The sequence below is a fragment of the Anser anser genome, assembly GCF_964211835.1.
Source record: "Anser anser genome assembly, chromosome: 35".
Lineage (NCBI taxonomy): Eukaryota > Metazoa > Chordata > Aves > Anseriformes > Anatidae > Anser > Anser anser.
Genome location: NC_139756.1, coordinates 73,580 through 82,525, shown reverse-complemented (window position 1 = coordinate 82,525; position 8,946 = coordinate 73,580).

Genomic DNA, 8,946 nt, shown 5'->3' with positions numbered 1-8,946 from the left:
TGTTACTATTCACTTTTTTAAGTAACCTGAGGAAATTGCCTCACCTTGAGCTAGTTTATTCTGCCCAGTTGGTACTAAACTACCGGTTTCCTGAAACACCACCACCACGAGCACCAAATGGCACCAGAATCGACATCTTCCATCAGCAGGCAGCACAGAGGGCAGCCTGGCCTCAGCTGCGACTTTGTCATACTCACTCATGGCTTTGTGACCTTGGAAATGGGCTTTAATGTGACCGCACGCAGATCTACACTTGCAGAGGCTCCAGCACCAAAGCTGATGCAGATCTCACGTGCTTGCAGCTGGATAAGGTTTGCAGCTACTTAGCAGGGTAGGAAAAGTTGCTTCTTGCAGAGGGTCACCCAGACAGCTTTGTATGAAGCCTGGGCACCTTCCTAGGCTGCTACTTTAAAGTCATAGCATTATATCCAGACCTAGGATTGAGTAAAAATATAATTTTAACAAAGGAAAAAATGCAGATTTAGATTATGTATTTCCATGCTTATGTGCAAGCACAGAGCTCTCTGACTGTCAGTTGTCGTTTATCATCTTTTTCTAAGTTTTCCCTCCCAGTAGTGTAATGTGCTTCCAGGATTTATGTCCCTTTACAGCTGCACTTCAAGTAGAAGCATCTTCCATGCTCCCGATTGCTAACGATCCAATGCTTGAATCTTCACCTCATAGCCAAGGGTAATTTAGTGTTCAGTGTTGCAGTTTTAGAGCTGTTTAAAATAACAATGATATCAATTCTGCAAATACTAAACATTGCAAGCAGGCGCTCAACGTTCCTCTGCTGCTTCAGGACACAAAATCCGGATCCAACCCCTCCGTCAGATGCGTGGAACCCTGGTCTCTGCATCAGCCTGGAACACCAGCCTCTCTGACTGCTCAGCAAAACCTTGGTAAAGAAAACATTCCCTCCTAGACAAGATGATGAATGATGAATGTGCTGCAAAGTGATCTGGAGCTTCCCCTCTGGGGATGTTCCACGCGGAGCAAGTGCAGCGTATGGGCAATTGTTCAGCTGAAGTAGCTGAGCTCTGACAACACTAAAGCACCTTTTCCGTTTCTCCAAAGCAAGCACATGGAAGTTGTTGAGCAAAAAGTTTATTAAAAGTGGCAATTGTGGTAATGGGCAGGGTCCTTCTTATCACCCTGCTGCAAGCCCTGAGTTCACCACACCTCGATTGCCTCAGCTTTCAGAAGCAGTGACACGGTTTTATTTCTGCACCAGGCTCCTACTTAGGGACCTTTTATTCTTGGAGTTAAGCAGAACGAGTCCAGCGCTTGCTTCATTGCTCTTTTTGATGAGTGACCACAGATAATGATCCTCTTTCACCAGATAACTCCAGAAAAGATACAATGACTGTGACAAGTATTTTACATCCAGCCTTAATCCTATTTGATAGCAACTTCGCTCCTCTCCCTCAGAGGGAAAAGGTCTAATTGATTTAGAGGAAGGAGGATGGATGACCGTGGCTGGCTCAGCCCCGTGCTGCAACGAAAGACTTCATTTCCGTAAAAATTAATGGTGATGACATGAAGAGGGTGTTTCTCCACTAAATTTTTAAAGCCTTGTTGATGCTGTTAATTCTGGCACTTTAGTGTTTAACAGCTCAGAAGACTATACACACGCACACGCATTTTTAAGGAACGAGGGGACTGAAAGCATTTAACATATTTGTTAATACCTGTGTTTTGCTGATATCTTTTGGAGGGAGGCTGAGAGAAGTACACCATAGGTGGCTCTTCTGATCAGCAAGCAACTGAGAGCAGGAAGAAAATCTTCCAGAATTACCAAGGAGGGAAAACTCCTCCTCCTCCCGTTCTCAGTTTAGCTGACTCTCCCCTATAACCCCATATACTTAAACCTACTGCTAAAACTAGAATCAAAAGTTTTAACATACCGCTGCTCCTGGGGGGCAACTATTGTATCTAGAAAAACAGGCAAAAAATGTCACTTTAGAAAGTTTCCAAGAACTTGCCCTATCAGCAAACGCAAACATGTAAGTACTGAGTTCCCAGAACTCTGCTGGCCTCTGTACAGATCGTGAAGTCTTGTTTCCAGGCAGAGCCTTACCTTTCTCTTCGTATCGGTGCATTTATTGATTGAACTGGCTGAAGCCTTAAATCCGAGGGGAAAACAATAACCCCCCTTAAGACTCTCAATCGACCTGATCTTTGTGTATTTATCTTTAAAAAAAATCGTTGGGCGGTGTTTGGACCATAACCAGCATTAAAGTCCAGAAACAGAGCAGCTTCTTGCTGTTTTATTTATATATATTTATATATATAGTTATAGTTATGGTATCCCATTTACAGTGATTACAAAGCTTCCAAGCTAAAGCAACCCTAGCTTGACCCCTCTCTGGATCCAGTTGCACGTGGATGATGCTTACATTTCCAAACAGCACTTTTGCTCACCCTAATGCTTTCTACCACATTTCAAGATTAGCACCAAACTGCAGCTTACTTGTTAAAATTTCCAAATATGAATAATTCAAACTGAGCTTTAACATTTACATATGAGGAGAACCAAAATTTATTCTGGTTCCTGACTTCAGGAATGTTATGGTATGTTTTTTGCCTTAATTATGGCAATGGTATGTTATGTTTTTTTGCCTTATGGTATGTTTTTTGCCTTAGTTATTTCAGGTCAGAAGTTTTAGCTAAAACTCCAGTGGAATTATACAGAGAACGTCACGAACAAGGAGTAACTTACTTGGAAAGGCATCATACTGGAAGTAAGAGGATGAAAGCAGGTGAGAAAGAGCAAAGCAGGGATAAAAATGACAGTGAGAGGAAACAAACATTGCAAGTCCCTGGGCTGTGGCTTGGCTCAGGTCAACCCCTCCTCTTTGTTACCCTAGCTGGGATCAGCAGGCTGGCCCTGCTCACCAGAACGCGTGTAAACGCTCTGCGATCATCCTGCAGCACAACTTCTTGGTGGAATTCCACAGCATCTGGGGATCTTCCATCTGCTCCAATGTTGTAACGGATTTAGAACTCATTTTAGGCACCTGCCCGGCTCAGTATGACAGTGACCCCCTGCTTTGTGATGCTGAGCACGTGCATGTGTTTTTTCAGGCTTTATTGCAAGCAGCATCTTTCATAAAACACTTGGGCCAAGTCCAGTTCTGAGTAACACCCATTAAGAGCCCAGAGAAGGCAAAACCCAGCTCCATGCATTCACACCTGTCAGGTTTTCACAATGAGAGAACTAATTTTCCCATGTCACAGGGTTGAATGTTTATGACCCTGTGGCTCTCTGAGTACTTGGGGAATGCTGACTGATGAGATATAGAGCAAGCACCGCTGAAGAACTGCTGTATTTCTCAGCCTTTTGCTAAAATGATTAATAAACCATCTTTTCTCGTTCACGGGCTGACTATAGGGGTAAAGGGAGCTGGATTAAAAGATGACAAGAAATTAAATTGTCTCGCAAAAGTTCTTGCTGATGCAGCCAAGGGAACAGGGAGAGCTGTCTCCAGCTCTCTGATAAATCGCCCTGTGCATTTCGATAGGAAATGGACTCGGGTATAATTAGCAAGTGAATTCTCTCCTGTCAGCACAAAAAAAAAAGGGGGGTGGGGGAAGAGTTCATTTTAAAACTAAAGCCAGGACTTCACATGTCAACCGACAATTTATAAACTGAGCCTGAAACCCACAGAGCATAAAATTCACAGGGAGATTCACCCCCGCTGTAATCCATGCCTTATCTCTCGGCATTTCCATAGCAAGAGCTGAAGCCCAAACAAATGTTTGTGTTGTGATGGGATTAGATGAGCTGCTAGACAAGCAATCGCTGCTTTTCGCAGTCATGAGCTCCCTCTGGAGAAAGAAAAACAGCTCAGTTTGGGAAGGAAACTTGACCCTGGCTGTGTCACAGAGTCCACCTGGACAAAGAATGGGCTTGCTTGTAAGGGCAGTGCCCATAAAATGGGTAAATTATATGTACACGTGCAAGAAGATACCTGCACTCCATCCCTGTATGCTGTTCATTCATACAAACATCAGCTTTGCTCTCACATCTGCATCTATCAGCACATGGACTGGGTTCCACTGATAACATTTTTTTTTCCTGCCAGAGGTTTCGCTCAGCCCCAAGCCCAGCAGGGAAGCTGTAGGAACCAAGCTCAGCGCCTCAACAAACTGTCCAGCCCCTACACTTGCATCCCACCGACAGCACGGGTGGCACAGCCCCCCGGGCAGCATTCGGAGTAATCAGAGTACTAAAAAGTGCCAACAAAGCACCGAGTTATTCCCCAGCTAGCTACCAACTTCAAGAGCATAAAGCATCAGCTTCAGTCTTCTGGTCTCTCTGCTCTTGGGCTTCTACTGGGAAGTTTTACAAGAACACCAGTACCAAGTCGAGAAGATCTGCGGCCAGAAGCAAGTGCTGGGGTAGGGGATAATGCATTTCCGTTATGAACATCTAATGTAAAGGAAAAATAATGAAAAAAAGCTTTCTTACTACATCAGAAGAGAAGTTTTATGTGCGGATGATGCACCGCAATAAGTATCTGACATTATGACTCACACACTCTAATAGTTTTGATCCAGATGAAGCCATCGTGAGACACTTTGTGGCGTGGTTGGTCCGCGTGTTGGCTGTTAGCACAGCACTCGTCAGGAGCAAGATGAAAGAACTGAGAGAACCCAAAAGGATTTCGTTGGTCTCCGAGTGGTGTCAGAGCCTCACGGGGCGCAGCGCATGCACAGCGTGGGCCCTCCTGGCCCTAAAAACACGGCCTTGTGAAAACCCTGTGTGCTAGATGGTAAGTGATAAAGATGGCTATGCGAAAACCCTTAGCATTAGGTTCCTCTCCTGGATGGGACAAGACCTTGAACAAGATCTGTTTTGCCAGAGCACAGCCAATTTCTGGCAGAGACGGGGCTCCAGCAGCCTGCCCTCACCCCATAACACAGCAAGGAGCACCAGGAGTTACACACCCGTGTTATGAAATCCAGCTCACAGCGAGCCCGGTGGACAAGCCCCCTCCAGTGGCTATTTACTCCAGCATTTCTAAAAGTGGGGACAAGTTCCAGGAAAACGCCTGGTGCAGGTGAGACGAGAGCTGCCGAACTCAGCAGGCTGTGGCTGTACAAGTCTCCGGGGACAGCTGGCTGCCGAGGCTGTGCATCCCCTCCTCAGGGGAGGAGAAGGGACACGAAGCACCAGGCAGAGACCAGAAAACCCACGGTGAAAGAAAGGCCTGATGAAAGAAAAGCTTGCCCTGCATTGCCTCCCGGCGGAGGAAAGCTACAGCACACTGCACACAGCTGCTTTTCCAACCAGGAAGGGGCCCGACGAGCTACTGCGAGGAGAATCTTACACTCACCATTTCCAAGCACCGTCCGTAAAGATCCCCGTGCGCTCTGGAGAGCTGCATCCCGCTGTCACACTGCTCCTGTGGCTGTTCACACACGTCCTGGGGCTTCAGCCTCAAATTGCTCACGTATCCCCGGCTGCTGCTGCAGTGGCCCCGGTGACACTGAGCAGAGCTACAGCAGACGAAGATGTTTGCACAGCCCACGCAGCGCTGCTGATGCAGGGCACCACTGGCACCCCCGGGATACCCCCTCCACGCTCTGGCTTCTGGGTTTTTGAAGTGCCTCCTGGACTCGTAGGGATCTGCTAGGGCTTTTGACAGAACGGTTTCCAAGTGCTGATACCGGTTTTGCTTTGACTGGGGCTCTGCATTAAATGGTTTCTTAGAGCCAGACCGAGCAAATAGTGAAGTAAAGCACTGAGAGCTGCAGTACACGCTACAGACCACAGCAGAAACCACCAAGATACAAGGATGCATCTCTGAACCCTATTGGTAATACTGCAATTTCCCTGACAGCCAGCAGCAAAGAGCAAACACTGCTTCAGTGAAGGTCCCCAAGCCACAGGCAGCAGGGAGAAAGGCAGCAGTACCAAAAGCAGTTCTGCTCCTCTCTCCCCATATAGCACAGTCAGCTTTGGACAGCCCCAGATCCTACCTGCTACACCTTGCTCTACCACCCACGTTTATCCTGGCAGAAGCGCTAAAAATCAGAGCTGGGTAGCACCAAAAATTGTTCTGTGATGAACAACACCAGGGCAAAATTCAGCGTGAAAGTTCCTCTTACCTGCGGGTTGATGGCACATATCTAGATGACCTCGTGATTATAAGACTTAAATTCTCTTGCTGCCTTTGGACTTTTCCATGCAGTACCCAGACCAACAAGGGTGTGACGGGGACACTGCAGCGTTAGAGACATCTACAGGCACATTCTTGTGTAATGCAAGGCAGAACTTCCTGAGAAACCCTAGGCACAATTTTTGTGCGTATTCCTTGATTCCAGCGAGCAGAGAAAAACCTGAAGAGTAAGACTGGTTCTACCACAAGAAGGGGCAACGCAACACAACCAAATGCTCTTTTTTGGGTGCAAGCCAAGCAGGAGTCAGTTGAACGCTCTCTGTCACCATTGCAGAGGAGACTCTGACGTGAGATTTATCAGCCAGTGGGTGTGAACAACTAAAGGACAGCTTTATTTTCCCTGCTGGGGAACACAGGCGAATCAGAGCTCCTCCTTACCTCTTCCTTCTGGGGCCTGCTGCGATCTTGTTCTGTTCACCCTAGACTTTCTGATCGTCCTGCCAGGCGATAGGGCAGGCAGTGCTGGTTGCAGTATGCACAGAGAACGCAATTTGGGCATCGTTTGGCTTGAATGGTGCACTCACCTTTGAGAGGATTATATCCAAAAAATCCTGCACTAACGGCAACAGGTCCAGAAGGACTCTTTGCGCAGGAATACTTACAGCATCAGCTAGAAACACTGAATTTCCCTTGAACATCCCAATAGTCGAAGGAAGTTAGCTTATGCCAAGAGCTATGAAAATAACTGGCTAAAGGATGTGAGGTTCACGTTCACATCAGATTGCCAACTCTAATGACTGTGGAACAGCTAGGGACTCTGAAAAGCAGCCTCGTTTTCAGAGCTGCTGAGCATGCAAAATATCGAGCCCGGTCAATGACCGGAGCTGCAGCGTGGTAACTATCCCCAGGACTACTTACCCTAAATTTAGGGAACATCTCAAGCTAGCACTGAAGCCTGATGACTTGGAGACTTACCTCTCATCACGATGTACTTGATATTCTCTGTGACAGCCACAGCCTAAGGACAAAACTTGGTAAAGACCAGTTAGAAAGGTAGCATCATCTGCCAGAAGCTCAGTTTGAAGCTGGACCGAGCTGTAACAGCCTTCAGACGAGGTGAAACGTGGGCTCTTCTCACTTTTGCTCACAGAAGTCACGCTCATATTGTGCAGGAGTGTGGACTCACAAAACCCAGCTGCTGCTGCAAAGCACTGTGCTTTTCGTAGAAAAGCTTTCACAGAAATACCCTGGGAAGTAATTACACCATCGTTGTGACCTTTCTTTCCTAAATTTTCTCAGCTACATGTGCCTTCCAGTGCAGAAAGGAACCAGGCTTCGCTTCCCACCTGCATTATCGTGTGTCCGAGCCAGGAAGGACTACTCACCCCGTGAGCTTCCAGGTGCTTGCTGTCCTCAGCCTGGGGAGCACAACACAAACCAAGGCTACCACGATCATGCAGACCAGGGGCCACAGGTGTTACACCAGCCATCCTTGCACACTAAAAATAATCCCTTAGCCCTGGTATTTCAATATTGTCCAAGACCCAGAAGAGCCCAACTGATTCCAGAAAGCTTAACCGTAAGCACGGCCAATGCAGAAGTGCATCAGCACGTTTGATTTCCATTTTCCATGTCTCAGTAGGTCAGGAAGAACTGAACCTTAAAAGCAAAGAAAAACACACCATCACCAGCTTCCCTTTATTAATCTTACTTTCCCCATTTATTCTGTCTTCCCCCTTCCTGCAGACATTTTTTCCCCCCCAAAAAAATAAACTTTCAAAGTCTATCAGTCCCTACAGTATTAGTCCCCAGGGTTACCCTCCCCAAAAACACACACCAAAATCTGTATTACTTTTGGCAGCAGCTTGCTTCAGGAATTTCAACCAGTCAGCAAGGCATGACCTCTCATTCCTGGAGCCGTACGGCCTATCTTTGATCAAGTTGTGTGTTCCCACTTGTCCCACATTCGATCCCTTTAAAATAGTTCCTAGGTGTCCCTTCCTTCCTCCCACCCGATGCAAAGCGAGTCTAGAACAATCACATGCCTGACAAAAAAAAAAAATGCTAATTTCAGCCTCCAGGGAGATTGCCTCTTAAAAAAATGGTGAAACCAGCAATGAACCTTAAAAGGCAGTTTCATACTGTGATTTGAAAAGAAAAGGAGGAGGAGGCTTCTCTACCTGAACACGAGAGGGATTAAGGTAGATAAATGTGGTGTACCTACCTTAAATTAAGATAGATATACCAAAGGCTGTGGATCGTGCCTTTACAAGTGAACTACCCCATAAATCTGGCAGCAGCCAGCTCCTTCCTTACTCAATGACAGGGTTATACTTCAGGTCTTCTAAGCAGGTTTGGAAAATTAACGTGTAATCAGTAGCACCACACCCTTTTCTGCAGCTTCTTGTTTAGGACACAAAACAGTGAGGGGAAAACAGAGCGACGTGATTCCTGCCTCCATACAGGTAAGCCAGGCTGCGTGTTTCAAAACAAAACTAGGATGAGAAGTTGCCACAATACTGAAAAGCTTAAACCCCCCTATTCTGCACTGCAAGTTCTTTATACACCATTTACATCTCCCGTTCTTGCTTCCCCCATCTTCAAAGCTGGGAGGGCTATTAAAATCCTTCTATCGCTTCTGTTTCATTGAGTCACCATTTCTTCCCAAAATCCCACTGAAAACAGCATTCTCCAGGCTAGCTTCTGTGCCTCCTGATTCCCTGTTCTCTTGTCTATTACAGCCAGCTGGAAACAACTGGAAATCAAAGGGTCCCAAGTTACCCAGGAAGAGCAATCTCCAAGAATTTCATCTCCATTC